The sequence below is a fragment of the Neofelis nebulosa genome, chromosome 12 (assembly GCF_028018385.1).
Source record: "Neofelis nebulosa isolate mNeoNeb1 chromosome 12, mNeoNeb1.pri, whole genome shotgun sequence".
NCBI classification, from domain to species: Eukaryota; Metazoa; Chordata; class Mammalia; order Carnivora; family Felidae; genus Neofelis; species Neofelis nebulosa.
Window position 1 is genome coordinate 72,931,146 of NC_080793.1, and position 26,142 is coordinate 72,957,287.

Below are 26,142 nucleotides of genomic sequence, written 5' to 3' on the forward strand. Positions count from 1 at the left end.
CTAGATCATTGATCTGGGTACCGTTTCCCCCACGAGGAGCACACAGGAGCCCCTGAAATACTAGCTGAACAAGAGGCATTCATTTCAACTTCAGCTGAATCTATGCAGATAATCTGTTTTTTAATTCATCTTGCTCTCTCTCCAGCTACACCAAAACCCCACCCTAGTTCCTCAGATTGTCATCTCTCAGGTTTTATTCTGCCCCCTTTCTTCCCGGGGTCAGCTGAGGATGAAAGATGATTTTCTTCCCAAGAAGAGCTTCAGTGTCTTGAGCCTCATAACTTTTTGTGTAATTTCATGTCAGTTCTCTCTTAGGGCACTGACTCCAAGAGCTGATTGATGTGGATGAGCTTTCCTTAGCCGAGCTGTTCCCTGACAATTCACTGCCCTGCTCTCCCACATTCTTTTCACCTCAGTTTTCAGGGAAAAATTTTTTTTCCTTTAGGTTATTTGCACTCTAATGATTCCTCTCTTGCAAAGCCTACTGAAAGGATCAGTTCACGGTTAGAATAAAGATGCACAGGTCTCTGTTTCCTGGTTTATGACCACACCTTTATATGCTAGAGTTCTAGATAGGTTGGGGCAGGGGTATTTTGAACACACAAGGTCTCGAATTCTGGCTTTTGTGTTACTTGTGGTGTGACCATGTACATTTGACTCAAACTGTCTAGGTCTCAGACTTTTCATTTATTAAGTGGACATACTGAACTACCTCAAAGTGTGATTCTCATGACTGAAATGAATGAAATGAAGGTATCTGAAGCCATTAGCATATTTCCTGGTACTCAACAAAAATTACTCATTTTCCTTCTTCCTTAAGAGGGAAACAAACGGTTATGGGGGATTTTAGGAAAATTCCCAAATGAGGCATGTTGTGCACTGGTAGAATTTTGTAACACTTTCTTTTCTTTTGGGGGGAAATGACGGGACAAAAAAGTTATGATGCCTCTTCCTTCTGCCCAGTCATGGAGATATTAACACATGCCAGGGGCCCAGGGATACTCAGACTATGGAAGAGTCTGGCAGAGGACTAAAGTATGATGGGCTAACTGTAAAAATATTTGGTCTTGAATTTTAGAGGATAAATACTATGTGAGATTCTCTGTCTCTTTGTGTCTGAAAATTTCCATGTCACTGCAATGAAACAAATTAAAGAAAGGTCTGCTTTAGAGAAAGGTAGCACCCTAAAGCTCTGGAAGACCTGAAAAATGAGCCCCCACTTTCTGTGGGAATCCCCTTGATAGTAGATTAAATAGCTTTGCTTGAACAACTTTTGTTATGCCCTGAAGACATCCTATTTCGTTTTTGAGCAGCTGAATCTGTTAAAAATTCCTTTATGTTTAAGTCCAACCAACATCTTATGCTGCAATGTTTATCATTTCAGTACTAGTTGAAGTCAATTTCAACCATCTTGTATTTTTTCAGAGGAGTACTGAAGTGAAAGCTTGTAGGTTTGATTCTTCTGATGCTCCTTTGTGTGTAACAGAAAGAACTATTTCATCACAATTGGCTGTAGCCCTGACCTACAGGTTGTACAGTGTTTTGCAGTTCATGTGGGTATGTGGATGGGAAGGGGGAGGAAGGGGTAGCACTGGGAAGCTTATCTAGTTCGAAGCCATCACCACTGCTAGAACAGCACCACAAAGCCCAGGCTGCCCTGTTGGTAGTTTGAACACCTGATTCTTTCAAAGCATGTAGGTAGGATTCAGTGATATTTTCCCAGAAGCCCTCAGTAGAAGTAAATTTTTTTTCAGTTGTTAATTATCTATAGGAGAAAATGATAATTGCATTTCCAAAGGTCTGCTGTATTTTAACATTCAGATCCTTGACATTGATTGCTCTTTGAAACTTCGAATACTGATAAAGGAAATGTGCTTGAAAGAGATGCCATTTAAATCCAGGCCTGTTAAAAGCCTGGCTGTGAGAGGAGTAACTCTTCAAATATTACTGATTTGTTAATGCACTGTATCCATTACCTGCCCCTTGTCAGAACCCCAAAGAAAGCAGGGATCTTAAGGAGTTGTCAGTAGCTTACTTAAGAGAATAACAACCAAAATAATAAAAGTCATCTTTCTTTCTTTCTTTTTTTTTTTATTTTGAGAGGGGGAGGGGGGGGGAATGAGTGAGTGAGTGGGGGAGGGGCAGAGAGCAGGAGAGAGAGAATCTTAGGCGGGCTCTGCACTAGTGCAGAGCCCAAAGTGGGGCTCAGATTCACAAACCATGAGATCATGACCTGGGCCGAAATTGGACACTTAACCAACTGAGCCACCCAGGTGTCTCTACAAGTCATCTTTCTGAGAAATGAGTTGTTGGAGGTGAGGTTCATCTAGAAACAAGTTAAGTGTGAGGCTGGAGTAGGATGCTGAATTCTGACCTTCTCTAGATGGGGAAAGGCAGTTCCCATATTTTTGTTTTGTTTTGTTTTGTTTTTCTATAAAATAATTAGCTTCGAATGTAATAGAGGTTTTTCATTGGCAGGAACCTTCAAGATAGTTTTTACTCAATCTCCTTCCTTTTACAGGTAAGAAAATTGGAAGAAATTCTTAGCAGATAATTGGTGCATGCCTGTTATTTTCTAGGCACTGTGGTGGGAAGTAGGGGTATTGTGGGCAAGGCAAGGTTGACTGGTTAGACTAATTAGAGGGAGAGATCATGGATTAGGAGACTAAGTAGGTCTAGACTAGACCAGAGTTAGATAAGTACCCAACCTACTGTTGCTTTGACCAGCAGTCCTGTTTTACCCTCGCCAGCTCCTTCGGCACCTTGAATTATATGCTCCCCTTCCCTCTTCTACCCTCTCACTTCTGGCTTTATATCATCTGAGAACAGTGGTTCTCAACACTGCTGGTTTCATCTCTCCCTCAAGTACACACATGTGAATACACACATGTAATTTTTCATACCATCTCAGGGCATGCACAGCTCTCTTGAAGTCCATGGGTGTCAGTACAAGAATATGTGCCACATAAAGAAAACTTCATAAGCTATTCACTTTGTTTTGTGGAATTTTGTGGGGTCTGCAGTATTTTTACTATTGGTGAGAATTTTATCAATCACTCAGTGAATCAGTCAATTGACATGCCATTTTTCAGGCACCCCGTGGTAAGATAAGAACTTTAAAATACAATGCCTGTTTTACCCTAAGGAAATTGAGATAGAGAGATGTCAAGCATCAGTCCCTTCAGCCTATAAATAGTGAGACCAGCATTTGAACCCAGGCTTCAGACTCTAATTCTAGGGTTTTTCTCTCTCAGAGCAGCTACCTTGAAGTGTCAGAAATACCTATTAAATTGGAGATACTTTTTCACTATGTAACAGATCACTAGTGTTTTAGGAGTCTGAAAGTGCGGGTGATCAGTAAGGGCTGGAGTACATTGGGAAAGGGAAAACTTCTCATATAGACAATCCATCAGAAGATGAGGTAAGATAGGGATAAATGAAGTAGGATCAAAATGGTAAATTTTGATTCTGCCCAGATGTTTCTAGAAGGATGCAAATTAGTTTGAGGTGCCAAAGAGCAAATTACTGGTATAGTAATTCCTATTGCTTAAGATCTACTTTTAAATATAGATATCTTTACTTAGGTAATCAGTGTTTTTTGTTTTGTTTTGTTTTGTTTTGTTTTGTTTTACTTATACCTTACTTTTTTTTTTTTAATTTTTTTTTAACGTTTATTTATTTTTGAGACAGAGAGAGACAGAGCATGAACGGGGGAGGGTCAGAGAGAGAGGGAGACACAGAATCTGAAACAGGCTCCAGGCTCTGAGCTGTCAGCACAGAGCCCGACGCGGGGCTTGAACTCACGGACCGCGAGATCATGACCTGAGCCGAAGTCGGACGCGTAACCGACTGAGCCACCCAGGCACCCCTATACCTTACATTTTAAGATGGAGTAAAGAAGAAGGTGTTTGGGATCTGGTTACTTCAGCACACATTTATTTATGCGTTACCTAGAAGTGATAGACAGTAATGAGTAATAAACAGTCCTTAGTCTCAAGAAACTTAAATTCTGATTGGGGAATTATGACATCAACCATATCTGAAGAATCTAGAATGTAAAAATATAAAATTTCTTGATAATTTTGGTTCTTCTCATTGTTTTTTATGGACTTCAGTTAGTATGTAAAATAAAACTATACTATTGTTTGCAATGGCTCCCAAATAACATTTTCACTTGAAACAGATAAATATCACTCCACAATTTTAATTAAGAGGCAGAGTATATGGTATAGAACCTTTGAAGATAACGCGTTTAATTTGTGGTTATTTTATTTGAAGCAATTGAATTGGTTTATAACTTATGATGGTCTCACTGAGAACTGTTAAGCTTTCAACTTGCCTTGATCCAAAGCGCTCTAGTTTGAGTGTCTTGGTGTGTATATAAAGTAATTATAGCCTATAGCCTATAGCCTTGAGTACTATTACTATGTTAAGTGCTTTACAAGAATTATCTTGTTGAATTTCCACAACAGTGGCACATGGCACCACTATTGTCCCCATTCTGCAGATGAGAAAGAAAGTCAGCAAAGGAAACCTAATAATCAAGTTAAAAGCCAAAATGGCTTGAAGGATTGTATTCTCCAAATACTCAAGTACAAAGAGTTTAGTAGTAATGACAAATCATTTAATCTTATATAATACATTTTTTTTAATCTAATATCTTTCATTTGTTCATCATTAAGAGAGAGAAGAGTTGAAATTGCTGGAATATCTTTGGATCACCCCTATGTTTGAACCTACAAACATTAGTGCCAAGTAAGTGTTTCTCATATAGGTTTACTGTGGAATTTCTTTTTTTATCTTTATTTATTTTTAATATGAAATTTATTGTCAAATTGGTTTCCATACAACACCCAGTGCTCATCCCAACAGGTGCCCTCCTCAATACTCATCACCCACCCTCTCCTCCCTCCCACCCCCCAGCAACCCTCAGTTTGTTCTCAATTTTTAAGAGTCTCTTATGTTTTGGCTCCCTCCCTCTCTAACCTCTTTTTTTTTTTCCTTCCCCTCCCCCATGGTCTTCTGTTAAGTTTCTCAGGATCCACATAAGAGTGAAACCATATGGTATCTGTCTTTCTCTGTATGGCTTATTTCACTTAGCATCACACTCTCCAGTTCCATCCACGTTGCTACAAAAGGCCATATTTCATTCTTTCTCATTGCCACGTAGTATTCCATTGTGTATATAAATCACAATTTCTTTATCCATTCATCAGTTGATGGACATTTAGGCTCTTTCCATAATTTGGCTACTGTTGAGAGTGCTGCTATAAACATTGGGACACAAGTGCCCTTCTGCATCAGCACTCCTGTATCCCTTGGGTAAATTCCTAGCAGTGCTACTGCTGGGTCATAGGGTAGATCTATTGTTAATTTTTTGAGGAACCTCCACACTGTTTTCCAGAGTGGCTGCACCAGTTTGCATTCCCACCAACAGTGCAAGAGCGTTCCCGTTTCTCCACATCCTCGCCAGCATCTATAGTCTCCTGATTTGTTCATTTTAGCCACTCTGACTGGCGTGAGGTGGTATCTCAGTGTGGTTTTGATTTGTATTTCCCTGATGAGGAGTGACGTTGGACATCTTTTCATGTGCCTGTTGGCCATCTGGATGTCTTCTTTAGAGAAGTGTCTATTCAAAGTTCTAGAATGTCCATGTCTCTGCAGATTATGGATTGCCTTAGTTTCTATGATAAGAAGTAATTCTACTGCATAACAATAATTCTCAAAGTATATTAAAATTTATTATAGTTGTATTGTATATTATCTTGCATCATTACATGCATTATATGGAAAAGCATAATATGCATTATATGGAAAATGATGCATTGCATTATGTCATCATATTTAACTAGCTAATTGTGAACCTGTTTCCCTTGTTTGTAAGCAACTTGGTTTCCTGGCAGCTCAAGGAGGTTGTTAGTTGCATAATTTTTCACAACCAGTAAGTGAAGAGTCAGGATTCAAACGCAGTCCTGAATGACCCCAGAAACATGCCCTTCACCCCAAGTCAAGATTTACTTTATAATCACCCTCCTTTTATCTAAGTTTGAATTGTAAATTTACCAAATATATTGGAGTCACTGTATATGTAAGAGTGTAAAGAACGTACCTTAGAAAGTTGTGTGCCAGAAGAAACTGGATGTACATGACTCATCATCATTGTCTAGAGAACCATCACCTCGTGCTATAGTCATATGAAATTATTTATGGAAACTCAGTCAAACAAAACACAGGGGGGATGTATTGTTTATACATATAATAATATGTTAAGTGACATTTTCTTTTCTGTTTTGATTGAATACCCAAGAAAAGAGATGGCTCTTATTCTCACCTTCCAAAGTGAGATGTGAATCTACTTGGCCTGAACTGCTAAAGAAGATGGTCAAAAATCAATTGGAGTCTTCAGCTTTCTGCCAAGATAGAATAACAGGGGTCAGTTTTACCTTCTTTCCTGGGAGGGGGTGCATAGTTCCTGTTCCCACTGGGCCCCCCAGGCAAAACCTCATGATGTATAAGACTCTGTATAGAGCACTCAGAAAGGTTCGGTTCAGCACTAAGAAATGATTAGCCCCAGAATGACCACTACTCTGATTCCACCTTTTCTAAGTTATGTAACCACAATAAGATGTCACTATACAACTATTGAGCGACTAGGGAAAAAAATCTGACCATACCAAATATTGGTGAGGATGTGTAGGAATTGGAACTCTCAGACACCACTGGTGGGAATGTAACATGCTATGCCCATTTGAAAAACAGGCAGTATCTTATAAAGTTAAATGTGCCCCAGCCATCTCACTGCTTGGTACTTGCATAGGAGAAATGAAAAATTATCTTTACAAAGACTTATACTTAAATGTTTGTAGCAGCTTTATTTACAACAGCCTCAAGCTGGAAACAACCAAGATGTCCATTAATAGGTGAATAAATAAACATATCATAGTATAGCCATACAATGCAATACTGGTCAGTGATAAAAAAGAGTGAACTATTGAACATTGAAATGAATGAATCTCAAAATACTATGCTGAATGAAAGAAGTCATACAAAAAAAGAGTGCATACTTGTACAACAATGTGAATGTACTTAATACTAATGAAATATATGCTCAAGAAGGGTTGAAATAATAAATTTTATGTCATGTATATCTTGCAATAAAAAAAGTAAATACTGTGTGATTCTATTTATATACAAATCTAGAAAATCAGCTAATATATAGTGACAGAAAGAAGATCAGTGGTTTCTGGAGGGGCCAGCAAGGAGGGGGAAGGGTTTCAAAGGGGGATGAGCCAACTGTTGGCTGTGATGGACATGTTCCTTATGTTGACTGTAGTGTGGCTTCATTGGTGTGTGAGTGTATGTCAAAACTTCAAATTGTACACTTTATGTGCAATTTACTATATGCCAGTTATAGTTTAGTAAACATTCCTTTTTTATTTATTTTTTTTAAAAGTTTATTTATTTTTAGAGAGAGTGAGTGGGGGAGGGGCAGAGAGAGAAGGAGAGAGAATCCCAAGCATCCTCTCTGCTGTTAGTGCAGAGCCCGATATGGGACTCAATCCTATGAACTGTGAAATCATGATCTGAGCTGAAATCAAGCATTGGAGGCTTAACCAACTAACCCAACCAGGCGCCCCAAGTTATTCCCTTTTTTTTTTTTTTTCAAAATCAAAAATAGTGTTATTAATTCTGGTGTCTCTGAAACACGAAAAAAAAAAAAAAAAAGAAAGAAAGAAAAAAAAAAGAAAGAAAAGAAAAAAAAGAAACCACCCTTCCCACATTTCAGCCCCCAGTCCAGGCCAAGGGGCTGCCCATGCAGGCAGTGCAGGCCCAAGGGCCAAGACAGTCCTGGCCACGGGCTCGAAACGGGACCAGCCCATGGGTTTGACTTCTAGGGCCTGTCTGGGAGGCTGCCTGCCTCAGTTTAGGGAGCCCAGGCCCTCGACTACGGATGAGAGATCAGGGATCAAGGCCGGAGGTCTGGGCCACTTAGATCCATCCCTTTTTTAAAAGTGACTTCAGCTGCTCACCCCCCCCCCCCATTTTTAATCTCAGAGATTTAAAAATGCCAAAAAAAAATTGGACATTAAGAAGAAGACTTCTTTAGAACTTCTGATTGTGTTCAGAATCCTCTTCTCTATTGAGATAGAGCAGGAGTGTCTATATCATCCACCCGAGAGGAGCTTCAACAAATAATTTGAAAAGCTTGATATGTGACTCCTGCATTTTGAGGGGTGCTGTGGATTGGTTTTTGACTCACATCTGAGACACCTTAAGAGTGAGAGATTGGGTGAATGACCTGGCAGAGCAGAAGACTGAGTGTTATTAAGTAACTGCCCTGCTATAGACTTGGGGTCAAAATAACACATTTTGCCTGAGTCTATCTTGTAGTATATTTATGGCAGTCCTGTAGGGTAATGGGAACCCAAAATAGAGGTTCAGAGGTGCACCGTGGAGACCCAGGGGTTGAAGAAGGAATCTTAACTGGCTAGTCAAACTACTCACCACTTCTATCAACTACAAAGAGTCTCTCTAAAGAATCCTCAACGATCCTCTTCAAAGGAAGAATGAGCTCTCATACCCAAGTTGACTCAGAAAACCAATCCAGCTATTATACTAGCAGGAACATTTTAAATACAGATCAGAGACATTTTTGAGACGTAAGTGACCTAAGTTTATATTAACTGTTTTAAAATGTACCCGATTTGTTTTAATCAGGTATGGTAAGACATACAGACATGACATACAGATTTTCATAAAGGAAAAAAAAAATTCTTTTTAATGTTTGTTTATTTTTGAGAGAGAGAGAGTAAGAGAGCATGTGCAGGCGAGGGACAGGGAGAGATGGGAACAGGGGATCTGAAGCAGGCTCTGCGTTGACAGCAGAGAGCCCAATGTGGGCTCCAACTCATGAAGAGTGAGATCATGGCCTAAGCTGAAGTCAGACATTTAACCGACTGAGCCACCCAAGTGCCCCAAAGGAAAAAATTTTTATACGCACGGATTCCTGGATGCAGGAGGCATGGCATGCCACACAGGACAACAAGAGAAAGCAACAGGGTTGGTTAGGAGGCAAAGGAAGTGGGGGGAAAATGTGGGCAAGAGCCTTCATGATGGTTTCCATGGGAAAGATAAATCAGAGAAAGCAGGTTTGGAGTTAGCTAGTTTGAATAGTTTCAGTGGGCCTTGAGGTGTAGGGGTTTCTCCTACTTGTCTGGTACCTGACACTGGGGTGATTAGGGGAAATGGATAGTGGCTTGGGATGTGAGAGCCCCTGAGATCCCAGTAAAGGTGGTGGTTGGGGGTAGGAGCTCTGGGTTGGTTGTTTTGCTTTTGAAGAGCATGCTGTTGGGTACATGTTTACTATCCTAGGAATTAGCTAAACGCAGGAGGGATAGTCCCTTCTGGTGTCAGTAAGACCTCAAGATGTCAAAGCTAACAAAGTAAAAAACATGACTAATATACAACTAAGAGTGATAAGATCAATATATTGTCCATGATTTAGACTAGGCCCAGGAATAGAATGAACCATGGAGCAAGTTTAATGATCAGAAGTACTTTTGGAATTATTAAAAAATACATTTTTATGAATTAAGGTTTCTGAAACTTTCTTGTGCATACAAATCACCAGGGATCTTATTAAAATGCAGATTCTTATTCAGTAGGTCTGGGTTAGGACCTAAGAGTCTGCATTTCTCACAAGCTAGTAGTGCTGCTGTTGTAAGGTAACATAGCAAAGTTATAAGTGGCTGAATGAATAATGGTTAAGAATCTGGGTTAAAATTTGAGTTCTATTGCTTGTTAGTTGGATGATTCTTGGCAAGTTATTTAACATGTGGAAGCCTTATATTCCTTATCACAAAATGGGAGTAATAATAATCTATCACAGAAGATGTTGTGATGGTTGAATGAAGTATTACTTAACAGTGCTTAATGAGAGGCAGTGAAAAATAAGACAAGTGGCAGGGGGAGCAGGGCAGGTGGGATTTCTAAGGAAATTTAGGGTTTCCTAAATTGCAAGTGTGGGATAATTTAAGGAATTCATCCTTGCAAGGATCCCTTTTGCCATCTATCTGACAAGGAGTTACTTGGTTTCTGTATTTCCAGGGAAGGGAAGAATTCACATGGAGGCCACTGCTTTGTTCATTTCAAAGAGTTTTTACTATTTGGAGATAAAATCAATCCTACTAGTTCTGTCCCCTGAGGCAACATAAAAGTCTTACGGACCCCCTCTCATTTTTTCTGATATATCCAGAGATTCACATTTAACCAAACCAACTTAGTCATTCACGATACAGTAAGTCCTTGGTTTGCAAGCATAATTCATTCCAGAAACATGCTTGTAATCCAAAGCACTTGTATATCAACGTGAATTTCCCCCACAAGAAATAACGGAAACTCAGATGATTTGTTCGACAACCCCAAAATATTCATATAAAAATGGTTACAGTACTGTAATATAATACACAATAATAAAGAAAATACAAAATATAAAGAAAAATAAACAAATTAGCCTGCAGTTACTTTTGAAAACCTTCATGGCTGGTGTGAGGGAGATAAGAGAGGATGTTATTATGTAGGATGACTTTCACTATCACGAATGGAATCGCTGCTCTCTATTGGCTCTAAATTGCACTGTATGTATCCTTAGTGTCTGTCCACTCAAATATTTCTGCTTTGTCTGTAGAGCTATGGTGGATGCTAATGATATTTTTCTAGTGTTAAAGTCTTGTGGTAAAAATTATGTTAGATCCATAGGAATGAACATCAGAAAGACTGAAAATCTATTGTTTGTTCTTAAAATCAAAACTCTCTCTGCCACTTATTGGGTAGCTGATCTTTTCTGTCTTATTCTAGTCTAATCTTCAAATTTTGCAGTTCTTGTTTCATAGTCTTCTTTTAAATATTAAATGAGATAATTATATGAGGTACTTTGTGTCTTCCAGAGTACAATATCAAAGTAGAAAACTAAAGAAGTTGACTATGGTCTTGCTGAGGGCTTCTTCTATCTCATTCACTCCCCTTTTGTGGACCACAATATTGAGATACCAGAAAAAGTGCTGAAGAACTTACAGTCCCCCACCACTACCACATGTCTCCGAGGATACATGCCTTCCGAGGATGGGGAACGCCATGTTCTACTTAATGTTGTGATCTTTCAAATATTTAGCTTATCAGATTCTGTGGACTTTTTTTTATAGACAAGAACAAAATGGCATATTTTGGGTAAAGTGGGACATCAGAAGAGTTTGAGGAAAGAGGCTGCAGTTGGGAGGGTGATGATAGCTTTTATGGCTACCCCAAATCTCTCTGGGCCTTAGCACTGGTGCTAAAAAAACAGATCCCAAAGTGAAGTATTAATATTTCCCCACATTTTGGAGGCTTTTTCTATTCTTGAAAGACTGATAAAATTACATGGAGGTAATACGTTTTCATTGTTTCCCCTGAACTTAAGCTCTTACACCTTCAACTTGTATGTTATAGATAATGAAGACTATTAGCTTAAATATTACAAAAACTACATGCCATTTAAAGCAAGCACTTGGGCTCAAAACAAGCTCTGTTGCCTTTAACATATCTATTCTAGAGACATTTTATTGACCAGACAGCCCAATTAGGTTTGTAAAATAATGTCAAGAAGATCTGCCTTATATGTCCTCTGTTAATAGCCCTTACGACTCCATTAAATTTGCTCTTACACAGGAGTTATTGCTTATGTGGAGAGAACAGGAAATTGGTATATTGCACATAGAAAGCTGTTGCTTTCAAACCTGCCTTCCAGAATACTTAAAGGCATAGCAGCTGTCAATATAGCTCTTTGATAAAGCCATTTTCTTTGGTCAGCCCTTCCTTGCTAGAACTCCAGTAATTGAACAGGGTGTTATTGGGCCCTCTTGGAAATCTGCCTGAATCATTTGGAAAGGAAACACGTTTCAGTACTGACTTCAATAGAAACACAAAGTTTCTACATGAAAGATTTTTGCTTTTAGCTTGCACAGCCATATGGAGACTGAGAGGGTGGCCGATCACTCTCAGAACTGGTAGAGCATTCAAAGGATATCTGTCAACAAAGGCAGTGTGTTTGGGTATGTGAGGTCACCTGAGGTAGCCTTGTTTGGCATCCTGGAGATTGAATCTTTTACCTCTACCCTCTGCTGCATTCTCCAGAGTGTGGCACATGAAGTATTTGGCCCAAGGTCTTCAGCCTTTTCAACAGACGGTAACTGAATAAGAAGAGAAGCTATGGAAGGTGTGATGCTTTAAGACTCTTTGATGGTAGGTTTCAAAAAAAAAAAAAAAAACAACCTACCGAAACTACCTTGCATTAGTTCAGATAAAGCTTGATGTGTTACATAAAGCCTGAAGTCTCTTTGAAATCTTAACATAAGAGAAATTTATTTCTTGAGCTTGGAAAGCCTCCTTGGTGAGGATGGGATGGCTGCTCCAAGCATGCTGTCAGAACTTAGGCTAAGAAGGCTGTGACATCTTCAACACAAGGCTTTCACTATTGCCTTTGTGGGCACCCAGCTGGCCTATGAGGAAAGAGAGCCAGTGAAGAGTCATGGGGGAGGTTCTTAGTGCCAAGCCTAAAGTGGAGAATGTCACTTCCTCTCACATTCTGTTGGTCAGGGCCCAGTCACATGGCCACAGATAAATACAGAGGAGGCTGGGAATATACTTGGCTGTGTGCCCAGGGTGAAAGGAAATGGATATATAAATATTCATTTGGTATTTATTGGTAAATACCAATGGTAATTAGCTGGCCATGTAATGGTAATTGGTAAATAGCTGGCCAGTCTACCACATAGCTTAAGCCAAATGGGATTTATGACAAGAGTATAGAGGTTCCCACAGAATCCTACATCTTCAGGAAAGGACTGGACCTAGAAATAAGACAGCTCTCTCTCTCTCTCTTTCTCCCTGTTTATTTTTGTGTCACTGTTTCATCCCACTATTTTTTTAAGCTGCTCCTTTATCCACAAGGCAGAATATGGCTGCTCCATAGCCCTGTTTTCTCACATTATAGTCTTGACTGCATGCATACATTAACTACTTTCCTAGTTTCAATTCCAAATTTCTAAGCATGAGAATTTGATTGGCCTCAGCTGCCCTAGTTCAATTCAACTGAGACCAATAGTGAGGGTCCCAAAGTGCAAGCTTGGCTTCCACATTCCCCGCCTTCCACTACTGTGATCTGTGGAAGGAGACAGTTTTCAGAAATGGATAGTTCTGAGCTGGACCACCAAAACTATCCAAATGTTAAAAGTTGCTCAGGACTTTTTAGCCACAGACTGTGTACTACAGGATGGCAAAAGGTGAGGCTCTTTTGGCTATAGCTCCGGTGTGTCCACTTCTCTCCCTGTCACCCATTTCTTTGTATTTGTCCCTTTGTGACATTTCATACGTCCTAACTTAGCAAGTGACACCACCACTTCTATGTCTTGGGACAGAAAGAATCACTTCCGTGTATGTAAATATGTAACAGGTCTGATTTTTATTTAGAGCATTTTTCATTTTTTGTTATGCCAGCTCCTTCAAGCTAATAAAAGTAGTGACCTAAAAATTAAATTAATGAAGCATACAAGAGACTGCAGAAGCTAGGAAGGATTTTTCCTTATCCTGGAGTCCATGGTATTCTATCACTATTATGAAATATTCTGTTTTAAGATTCATCTTATTTTTAAGGTGGAAGAAATATATATCCAGAAATGAATCTGTCTTACTCTGGTTTTCACTGTGATTTCATAAAATGCTTACTGTAGAATGGTGAATCAAGGCCTAGTTTGGCAATTCAATTAATGTCTTTGAGCCTCATCTGTAAAATAAGGATTGTAATACATACTGGGAAGATTAAATGTAATAGCGTATGTTAAAAAGTTTCATAGAGTCTGCCACAAGTTAAACATAGAATTATAATATGACCCAACAATTCTACTCCTAGACATGATACTCCCAAGTAATTGAAAACAGGTGTCCAAACAAAAACTTGTACATGAATGTTCATAGCAAAACTGTTCACAAGAGCTAAAAGATGAAAACAGCACAAATGTCTGCCAAGTGGTAAAGGTAAATAGGTAGATAAGTAAATAAGCTGTGGTATGTCCATACAATAAAATGTTGTTCATCCATGAAAAGGAGTGAAGCCCTAATACATGATGCAAGATGAATGAATCTGGGAGCATGCTAAATGAAAGAAGACAAAAACAAAACGTTACATATTGTATGATCTCATTTATATGAAATATTCAGAACAGGCAAATCTATAGGGATGGAAAACAGATTAGAGGTTTTCAGGGGGTGGGAGAAAGTGGAAATGGACAGTGATGGCCTGATGGAAACAGTTAGTGGTGACGACAGTGGTGATGATTGCACAGTGTCATAAATGTACTTGATGCTACTGCATTGTACACTTTTCAGTGGGAAAAATGGTAAATTTTATGTTATTTCTACTTTATCACGGTAAAAAAGGGCACCTAAGTCCCCCAACCTCTTTTTAAAAAAAGCTTTGTAAGTACTAAAATGCTCTATGAGTTTAGCTCATGAGTTTAGCTCATTATTATTTTTTTGCCTTTTATGAAAGTGGCTGTCTTAGGTAGCAGTAGGCATTTCATTTCTCCCTGGTATTTGGTGGTTTTTTTCAAAACACCTCTCAATGACCCAGTTGAGGACCAATTCCAACCTTTGCCTCTTCAATTCAAAGTCCTTCTCCTCACTCCTACGAAGAAACCTTCATCATCGTTTCTTCAAGAAGGAAGAGAGGTAGAGAGATGCTGCTCCTAAGTTGTCCTCTAAATAATCAATGAATTTTTGTTCAGCTAGTGGCTACCTAACTTTCTACAAAATAACGTAAAGATTAGGTTGCACACACAAAAAGAACAAAGCAAGAAAAGGTCTCAAGTTCTGGATTGTGGTGGGGTTTATTAGTGCTTACCCCATTTCTGGTTCTCTCCTTTGTGTGGACTGGGCAGGACTAGACTTCCCAGCTCTCTGGGAGCCTAGGCAGGGTCATATGACTAATTCTACCAAATGACATGGAGACATTTAAGAGACAGTGCGTCCTCCCTTACTCTTTCTTCCTCTGCTGCAATGACTCTGCCGCAGGGGACCGTAGGGGAACAGAAAAACCCTGATAGGGTAGGGATACTGATAGGAATGATGTTGACTGATCTTCGAGGTTGAGCAGAAAAGGAAGGGTCTGCCTGTCTAAGATCAACCAGGATTCCTAGGGGAAATTGTCTCCAGGATATTCTAGTATCTAGATTACCTATTTCCTCAATCTCCCTAGAACCTCCACCCCTGCTCACATCAGTCAATTTCAGGTGGTACATTACTAGCACCAGCCCTTGGGGATCAAGAGCTGGTCAGCACATAACCCCTGCCATCAGGAAGCACATGGTCCAATGGAAGAGACGAAAAAGGGGAGAGATGATTATAAAACAGTGAGGTGAGTGTGGCCACTGAGGTCAATCGAGAGAGCTGTGGAGCACAAAAGTGAACCCTGTAACCCAGTCTGCTGAGCAGGGGGTTAGGGAAAGCTTCCTCAAAGAGGTAGCTACTAAGCAGAACTGGGATGCATTGAGCTATGAGGAATTTGGAAGACAGGTTTTATTCTCACTCCAGGGATGGTGTCAGAGAAAAGGTCATTTGGGCATTTAGATTTATAAATGGAATTAATTTCTCATTGAACATCATTGTATGTGGTGGAAACTCTAGTCCTGTTGGTAGGATAGTTCCATTAGCAGTGATTCCAAGAGAGAGTAGAGAATGGTGGTTATGAGTTCTATGTGATCAGACAGACCATTTCAATGCTGGCTTAGTCTTTTTTTTTTTTTTTTTTTTTTAAACTGTATGAGTTTGGTAAAATTACTTCTTTATATCTCAACTTTTGTTTGTTCTTTAAATATGAAAATGTGGGTAATAATCTTGTTGCTGGTTATGAAGTTTCTACCTCCAAAGCTTGATGGCATTTACAATGATATGGTTAAGTTGCTGATAGCAAGTTGTTTTAAGACCTTTGCTAACATACTGACATAGTGTCACTGGAAAAACACTACCAGTTTCCAAATAACTGACTCAAAAGAAACACAGGGGGATCCAAACTACTAAGGGGGGGGGGGGCTGAAACTTAATTTTAGCAGTGTTAAATTATTGCTGTCATTTTCTGGCCCCTACTAAAGAGGAAGCTGAAGTCAGATGCTTAACCAACTGAGCCCCCCAGGCACCCCAAGATACTTTTTAAAAAATATATTTGTTTATTTATTTTGAGAGAAAGAGAGAGAGTGTGTGCATGAGCATGTGATCAGGGGAGGGTAGAGAGAGAGGGAGAGAGAATTCCCAGTAGGCTCCACGCTCAGCACAGAGCCCGACCTGAGCCAAAACCAAAAGTCGGATGTTTAACAAACTGAGCCACCCACATGCCCCCAAGACATGTTTTGTAAATAGGAATATAGTGCTTCTCTTATAGATCTCTTTCCTCATTTACCCTATTTTAAAGTTTATAACCAGTTGAGTTGTAACTCTGTGTTTGATCTTTGGCTTGATTAATATGTGCATGCTTCGGAGTTGGTTCTAGGTAAGGATTCTGAGCGCACAGTCCTTTCATGAGCCTGTCCTTGGAATTCTCCTCTCTACCCAGCCCTGGTGGAGAGGAAACACTGGGCAGACACCCAGGTACTACTGAAGAGAAAGCTTAAGAGCAGAAACTGCTGCTTCTAGAACTTAAGTACAGGGACTGACTGTCCTTAAATCTCTTTGCCTGTGGGTATAATACAGACTATTGTGCTGCAGTGGGCAGTGGGAGGGAGAATCTACTCCTCAGACTCAGGTCTCAAGGAACTTCCAAAGCTGTATAATCAAGCACTTGAATAAGCTCTTAATGAGGCTGTCAATCTGCAGACCACATACCTTGGCAGAAATTGGGACATGCTAAGTGGAAGGAATTAATCAAGATTTGTGAATTGGATGGTGGGTCACTTGCCTTCTAATGTTTGAAAAGGAATGAGGAGCTGAAAGTGAGCATTACTTTGGTGTCAAGGTAAGTGGATATTAAATATGTGACCCTCCCTGACAGCTTCAGGCGGCTTCACAGAGAGTTAAACTTACGGGATGGCATGGTAATTAATGTCAAGAAGCTGTTATAAGTTGACATCGTTCTGAAAAGCACAGAGTCTGAAAGGAGTGAGTATATTTCTGGAAAAGATATTTTTCAGGTTTTAGTGGGCTGAGGTGTTCTTTCCAGGTGGTGCTTTATGATGTCACATTAATCAAGGAGGGTCTTTGCACAGCCGCAAGTGTGAAGACCGTAAATCGTGAGCCTGTTCCCTGCTCTCTGGTAGAGTCCTGGAGATAAGGACATGGGGTGTCTAGTGAATCCTAACTACACAGATGCTCCTTTAGGTTGTTTTTCAAGGTGATGTTTGCAAAATAGATGGCAGAACGTGTGTAATAATCTTCAGTGCTTTAAGTTCTAAAAGGAAAAAACTAATCCAGTCAGTGGCAGAACAAAGTTCTATATTTACATTTTTTAATTAACTAAGAAATGAGTAACAGTCTCTATTTAGAACTCTCTAAACTCTACTTTAACTCTTTTGACTCTTCCTGACCTCCTTTGCCTTACCCTTCGGTCTTAATGAGAAGAAGAAAACCTAGTCTAGTCTCTGCCTTTTGCCTTCTTTAGTGCCCCAATCCATAATTACCCCTATTTTGTTCCTCCCTTTTCTTCATTAAAGCTCTGATAGATGTTGTAGGCACAGGATCCAGATCCCATTTTCAATCAGTATGCACATACTCCCTGCTGCTTCGAGTGGCCAAAGTAATGGTTAATACCCTCCAACCTTCTCTGGGGAACTGCCTGCTCTGTAGCCCAGAGGATTCTGGGATTTACATCCTCTTCACCTGATGCTGATGACTGACTGATAATGGGTACAAAGCCTGGCCTCCTTGCCTGAAGTTGGGACAGTGGTGGATCAGGCCGTGAGTAGACAATCTGAAAGCACATCCTTTTGTGTTTATTCTGCTTTGCTCAGTCCTTTGTAGGGCCTTCCCAAGAAGCACTTCCTCAGTTACATGCCTGTATCTCTCACCTATTTCTAGGATCTCTACCTAACCAACTCTGGTCCATCTCAGTCAAGGTTATTGCACACACATATCTAAGAGTTCACAGGTTCTCAAAGTCCTATTCATTTTATAAGAAGTCCCTTATCAGCAGCTCTAATCAGTGAAATTTCATTTACTTAGTAGTAGACTTCACATTTTTAGACAGTGTGGAAGACAGTTTTCATGGGAATTGTTACTGATCCTACTTATCTTTTTAGAACAACCTATCATTAAGGCCACAAAATGGTTGATACCATAAATATAAGATTATAAAACTTAAAAAAAATTATTAGAAGATATAAGAGAATGTAGTTATGAGGAATTATCCTTTACAACCCTAGGATGGATCAATGCCTACTATTGTAGTAAAGGTAATCTTGCCGACAGGTGAATGCTAGGTAGGGTTTCCTATTGGTGTCTTGTAAGCTGCCCTTTGTAAGTCACATGGAGCATTGCAGAGTTACTATTGGTTGTTCAGTGGGGAACGACAGTGATCACAATAGGAATGAGAAATACGACACATGAAATAAAGAGACATAGTCAAGTGTAGTCTTGTATGTTACAGTCAGTGTTAGAACATGCACTTTTTGCAACACAAACTTACATGAACCGCATAGCTATGTTCCCAATAAGGAAAGTAGTTTATCATTAAAATGGATGATTGAATGAATGTTCCTCTTTTTTTCCTGTTAGAAGAACACAATTGTTTAAAAAAAATGCGAACAATCTAGAAGAATAAAATGTAAAAGTAGAAAACTTCTTTGTCTTTTACTTGATATTTCTACTCTAATATTAAAAGAGACAGGCACAATTTTTACTTAACACTTTATCCTTCCAAATATTTTTTGTACACACAAATATGTAATTAGATGGGTCTATTCTCACATTACCACAAAGGCACAGTTACAGCTTTTCTAAACCTCTATATGTAATTGTATTATAATTTTGTTCTTCAACAAAATTCCTACTTCATTCATCAGTGTATCATCTATATCCTTTTGTGTTGGTGCATGTGGAGCTACCAGTTTATTTTTTAAATAACTACATACTGTATTGCAGATACATTTGGAAGGAGAGTTACTGAATTAGGTTTACTGAACTTTCCAACCATTTGGAAGGAGAGTTACTGAATTAGGTTTCTCTCAAGGTCTTTAGCAATAGGAAAGTGGTTACTGGCTAACTTAGTTAAAATCTTAGTCATATTTTTAGAAAGTCAGAATAGGAACCAAATCACCAACTAAATGTTTGCTGTGTATTGCGAATCACTAACTTAACTTGTAAATGTTTGCTCTGTATTGCAAATCACTAACTTACATTCAAAAGTTTCTTTTTCTATTAGTCTGCTTTGGGTTTTTTGTTTGTTTATTTTTACAATTATTATTTCAAAGTTGGAAATCAGTATTTACCTGTTCTGTGCTATGTTCCAGGAAATTTGAGAAAGAAGAACTCTAGAGTCAGGCAGACTGACTGTAAATCCTTGTTCTAACTATTTTCAACTATATGATCTTGGAAAATCATTTATACCTTTCAGTTTGCCTTCTTTGTAAAATGGAAACAATAATCTTTAGCTCATAGGCTGTTTTCACTATTAAATGAAACACTGTATATAACATCAGTCAGCACAGTATCAAGTTGTAGGTTCTCAATAGAGTTTTAATTATCAAATTTTATATATTAGATTAAAAACATAAAGTTATTGATATTCAGTCATTTTTTTACTTACAAAAAAAGGGCAATTTCAAATGGCTTAACTATATATATATGTGTGTGTGTGTGTGTGTGTGTGTGTATGTATATACACACACACACACATATATATGTAACATATATATGTGTTAACACTTCATAGTGACTGCCATCAAAGACTCTTCATTGAGGGGACAGTAAACTTAGATATGTTTTTCAATTGCTATTTTAAGGCTAAATAATCAATATAAGACATGAGGGATTCTAATATAATATAACAACAACAATAATATATAATATAATATAATATAATATAATATAATATAATATAATATAAACTGGAATAATTAGGGATGACTTAATGGAGCTATTAGATCCGATGTTGACTTTGAGAGATGGGTAGGATCAGATGGCTGGAGAAACAATAGAATATTCCAAAAGTTATAGATTAATTAAACTATCTTTTTCAGGGATAGATGACATAGTAAACATTGAGAACTTAGAATGTTAATGCCAGATAGAACTTGTAAAATATTTAGTTCAACTATTTGATATAACAGATAAGGAAAGAGGCCTATAGAATTTAAATGACTTGCCCAACATCATATAATTGGTCAGCTGCAAAACTGCTGAGAAAAGGGTGATAAGTACCATCATTAGTCACTAGCAAGAAATGGAGATAATTTTAGGGTTTTGAATAAACAGTTATCAACGATTTTTTTAAAGTAAATTTAAAGTTTTATTTATTTTTGAGAGAGGGGCAGAGAGAGAGGGAGACACAGAATCCATGAAGCAGGGTCCAGGCTCTGATCTGTCGGCACCGAGCCTGATGTGGGGCTCGAACCCATGAACCATGAGATCGTGCCCTGAGCCAAAGTCGGATGCTTAAGTGACTGAGCCACCCAGGCACCCCATCAAGGATATTTTTAAAACTTTAAATCAATCTTTTGAGTAATACATGCTGTGATGATTGAGAACAAATAAAACATGTTGATGGAAGTAAAGGATGCAGAGGGAAATGGCAAGCATTTGAGCAAAAATTAATGTATGCCCAGGGGCTATGCAAACCATTGAATGATAAACACAATAGAGGCTTTATAGAGACCATGTAAATGAAGGAGCAGAGCTGAGAGTAATCAAGGGTGAGCAAGAGGCATATGCAAGGTATAAAACATTCGGGATAGAAGAGGCTGGAAGAGATTACAGAATAAATTTAGAGAGTGTACAAAAGCTCAGGCAAATCAAAGGTGGAAAATGAAGGGAAGATTGCACAAGAGGATTGATAATAAGGTGTGTTTCAAGAACATGAAAACAAGATGTCTGTAGAGAAGGCAAGAGTCTCTCACAGGTGGCAAAAGTAATTTATTGAGAGAAGGGGTAGAATTTCTGAACAAGATAATTAAATGACTCAGTTGTCTTAAGCATTAATGATGTCAGGAGTGGACGTACATCTCTCAGAGGAAAAACTGGGAGAAATCAGGCCTATATTAGCAAAGCTAGAAAGGAAATGGATTGAGGATTTTGGAGACTTATATAAGCTTGAATGAAACATGATTCCTCTAGGGAATCTAACAAGCTTCCTGATACTATGAAGGTTGTTGAACTTGTCAGGACCTCAGTTTTCTTAGCTATAAATTGAAGGGGTTGGACAAGATGAACTTTAAGATGACTTTACTCAAAATGTGGCCCAGGAAACAGTAGATCCGTGTTCTATTTGTTACCAGCCTGGAAAAATTAGTACAGATTTTGGGAATGTTTAGGAACTTTTATAGCAATTTGACATGGTGGTAGTAACATTGAAGCATGTGATTTTATGTTTTACAAAGTATTGGTCTACAGTGGATTTGACATTTAAAAAAAAATGGTCCTTCACTGTAGATAGATTGGCAATAATTATTTTAAAATATTTTTCAACTTTAAAAGTTATGCTTACATATTTTCAATGATTCAAACTTCCCTGAGCTATGGAGAAGTCTGATTCATTCTAGTATTAACTTGCTGGGGCTGCCGTAACAAAATATTACAGACTGGGTGGCTTAAACACAGAAATTTATTTTCTCACAGTTCTGGAGGCTAAAAGTCCAAGACCAACGTGTCAGCAGGTTTAGTTTCTCCTGAGGCCTCTTTCCTTGGCTTGCAGATGGCCACCTTCTTGCTGTATCTTCACCTGGGCTTTCCTCTGTACGTTCACATCCTTAGCGTCTCTCTGTGTGTCTTAATCTTATAAGGACACCAGTCAGATTGTGTTAGGGCTTTCCTTTTAATAGCCTTTTAGCTTAATTACCTCTTTAAAGGCCCTGTCTCCAAATACAGTCACATTGTGAGACTAGGAGTTAGGGCTTCAATGTATTAATTTGGGGGACACAATTCAGCTCATATCAATGCTAAAGCAAACTTCATTTCCAAATCATGATTTTATAACAGCCTAAGCAACTGATGGATATTTTGGGGGTTTCTTTGGTTTTTGTTTATTTTTACCTAATGACCACCAATATAAGAATTGGTTATGATATGTTCATTTAATTTCAATTTAGGTATATTTTTTCCTCAAACAATGCCCCCATTCCAAATCAATTAACTATGCACAACTGAAAGATATTGATGCATTTGATTTTTTTTTTCTATCCTCCCATCATATAGAAGTCTATCTATATTTTGTTATCCAAATTCCCTATATGCTGTCATTTTTTTCCTTTTATTTAAATCAATTTTTAGGAATCTCACAGATTAATCTCATAAGTTAAATTCCTAGAAGAAGATCTACTGGGCCAATGAATAGAGCATTTCTAAGGGTCTTCTTATCTACTACAAATTGCTCTACAATCAGAAGTATAAATTGCCCTCTTCCTGGTAATGTGTGATAATATCTGTTTGTTTTTTTTTTTTTTGTCTGTATTCTTGCCAGAATTGATGATTATCATTAAACAAATTTGAAAGGTGGAATGTGATACATTATTTTTGTGTATGTATTTCTTATCACAGATAAAAGTCACACCATTTTTCAAATTTATTGTTTACTGTGTTTCTTAGTCTGTGAATTGCCATTCAGTTTAGTATGATGTACTTTCAAAGAGGACAAAGGACATATTGCCCTATAATAATTTTACCTTGTGGTCAGAAATGGGCATAAATTCAAAGTACTGTAAAGCTTTATAAACTTGTTTGCATTTTCTTTTTCCTCCCTAACTTTTCCTGGTTTCCATTAATCTACTCTGTTGAATAACTTCTCTGTGCTTGCCTGTGGAGGTCCAGAATGCAAAGTGTGTTGAGAAATACATCACAAAGTTCAACACCCAGGCTATTTTCAAGCCAGATCTTAAAGAAAGGAAATCTCTAAATTCATCAGAAAGAATATGAATTAAACTTGAAACTTTTACTTTGTTACATCTTATCTGTACTGTGCAGATATGTCTCTGCATTAACATTTTTGCTCAACAAGAAATAGACATGGAACCCAGAAACTCTGAAGAACAAGACTGAGATGTGACTTGATTTTCTTTGGCTTCCTACACACTTTGCCTGTGAAGTAATAAATACTTCAGTTTACCTTGCAGTCTATCTTGTGCACGATTTATGTCTGACAGATGGACTGAGACAGACTTTTCTTGTATTGCCAGGCCTTCAAGGGGTGTTCTGAGGGCCTACACATAAACCCTCACCTCCCTGAGAAGCCCAGGTTGAGTTTATCTGTGTTACACAAAGGACGACTGAATTCCTGAGAACATTTTTCATTACATGAAGAAACCACTTCCTGTCACACAACCAGGAGAACTTTGTGCAAAAGGTAGAGAGGTGAGAGAGAAAAAGTTTGGAAGAACTGAGAGTGGGGGAAAAGAGCATCTGGAGACCAATTACAAGTAAAGAATTACTTAAGATGGTAAATTTGCAGCTCTCTGGCTGAATTTGGGTTACAAATATTTTTGGACAGTAAGATTTGCATCTTGTTCCATTTTTGGGGGTTGTTACCCACACATAAAGTAAATTTTACCATTGCACAGGGACTACAGACACCTGGGTGGCTCAGTCGGTTAGGCCTCTGACTTCAGCACAGGTCATGATGTCACAGTTCATGAGTTAGAGCTCTGCACTGGACTCTGTGCTGACAGCTCAGAGCCTGGAGCCTGCTTGGGATTCTGTATCTCTCTTTCTCTCTCAGTCCCTCCCCTGCTCGTGCTCTGTCTCTCTCAAAACTAAGTAAACTTTTAAAAAAATAATAAAAATTTAATATTTACCATTATAATCATTTTCAAGTGCAGTGGTATTAAGTACACTGTTATTGGTGTGCAGTCACCACCATCATGCATCTACACAACTTTTCTCATCATGCAAAACTAAAACTGTGCCCGTAAACAATAACTCCCCATTCCCCCCTCTCCCCAGGTCCTGTGAACCACCATTTTACTTTTTCTCTCTATAATCTGACTAATCTAGGTACCTCGTATAAGTGGAATCATGTTATTCTTCTTTTTGGGATAGTTTATTTCAATTAGCGTAAGGTCCTAAGAGTTCTTCTTCCACGTTGTAGCAGATGTCAGAATATTCTTCCTTTTGAGGCTGAATAATATTCCACTGTAAGGATATATCACATTCTGCTTATCTACTCATCTTTCAGCGGACACCTCGGTTGCCTCCACATTTTAGCTATTGTGAATAATGCTGCTGTGAATATGGGTGTAAAAATATCTCTTCGAGACCCTGCTTTCGAGGCATTTGGGTATATGAAAGAAGTAGAATAGCCAGGTCTTGTTTTTAATATTTGAGAATCCATCATAGTGGTTTCCATTAGCAGCTGCATCATTTTACACTCTCACCAACAGTGTCCAAGGGCTCCATTTTCTCTACATCCTTGCCAACACTTGTTATTGATTGATGGTTGATTTTTAAGTAGTTGTGAGGCAGAATCTCACTGTGGTTTTGATTTGATGCTCCTAACAGTGATTTGAGCATCTTTCTTTTTTTCAAATTTTTGTTTTAATGTTTATTTACTTTTGAGAGAGAGAGAGAAACAGAGTATGAGTAGGGGAGTGGCAGAGAGACAGGGAGACACAGAATCCAAAGCAGGCTCCAGGCTCTGAGCTGTCAGCACAGAGCTCGACGTGGGGCTCGAACTCACATTTTTGAGATTGTGATCTGAGTGAAAATCCAATGCTTAACCAACTGAGCCACCCAGGTACCATGAGCATCTTCTTTATGTGCTTATTGGCCATTTTTATATGTCTTCTCCAGAGAAATATCTATTTAAGTCCTTTGCCCATTTTTGAATTGGATTGTTTGGTTTTTTTCCTTGGTGATTTTTAGGAGTTCTCCTATACATTCTAGTTATTAACCCCTTATCAGATATATGACTTGTAAATAGTTTCTCTCATTCCATGGGTTACTTGTTCACCTTGTTGATAGTGTCCTTTGCACACAATATTGAAATTTTCATGAAATCCAATTTGTCTATTTTTTTCTTTTGTTGCCTGTGCCTTTTCCATCATATCCAGGAAATCATTGCTAAATCCAGTGTTCTGATATTTTTGCCTTATTTTTCTTCTAAGAGTTCTATGGTTTTAGCTGTTATGTTTAGGTCTTTGGTCTATTTTGAGTTAATTTTTGTATGTGGTGCTAGGTAAGGGCTAACCTCATTCTTTTGCATGTGGATATGGATATGCAGTTTTTCTAGCACCGTTTGTTAAAAAGACTGTCTTTTCTCCCACTGAATGGTTTTGACACCCTTGTCAAAAATCATTTGACTGTATATGCAAATGTTTATTTCTGGGCCTAGTTGTAGGCAATTAGTGATCTTTAAATAATAAACTTCCATGTGTACCCTCATATATCAAATAAAAGAGCTACTAACAGATTTGTAACCTATCAATTATTAATATTTTTCTATCGGTTGGAGTTGCCTGATATATTTTTCTTTTGCCATGAAAAAAGAAATGATCATTAGGCTTCTTAGTGTTAAAAATGATCAGTTTCTTTAAAAATTCAATATCTTATCCCTCTTTAATTGCAGGACGTTTGCCATATTTTCTGGGATATATGATGCAAAGATATGTTTGACATACTTTTCTGAAGGGGGAAATTTTTTTTTTTAATGAGCTGGAAAATAATTGGTATTTGCAACTTAAGAATAAGTTTCTTTACCATGGTTTGAGAGTCAATGAATTTTTCCGAGTATATGTACTATAGGAATACTTACATGTGTCATATGTGAGCCAGGTGGTCATATGTGTAATTAAAGTAGCACAGGATCATCTGGCTTTGGGGGAAATGCACATGAGTACATTCTCTAAGTAACTGAAGCTTGTACATTTAAATACAGTATTTTTTACATGTAAAGTATTTATTTTCTCAAGTGCATTACACTTGATT

The 26,142-nt window shown here is 38.3% G+C and overlaps 1 long non-coding RNA gene across 14 annotated transcripts in view; it reads left to right on the forward strand.

Annotated features, from left to right (window-relative positions):
* The window catches only part of LOC131492027 (uncharacterized), a 509,746-nt gene that overhangs the window by 231,032 nt on the left and 252,572 nt on the right, over positions 1-26,142 (forward strand). For 6 of the 14 annotated variants that reach the window (XR_009251796.1, XR_009251786.1, XR_009251789.1 and 3 more), the window contains 2 exons: positions 4,683-4,755; positions 23,400-23,574. This is a non-coding gene — a long non-coding RNA (uncharacterized LOC131492027). Of the gene's footprint in view, positions 1-1,570; positions 1,699-2,478; positions 2,522-4,682; positions 4,756-23,399; positions 23,575-26,142 lie in introns of those variants that run through there. The other 8 variants (XR_009251788.1, XR_009251787.1, XR_009251784.1 and 5 more) reach the window with 3 other exon arrangements.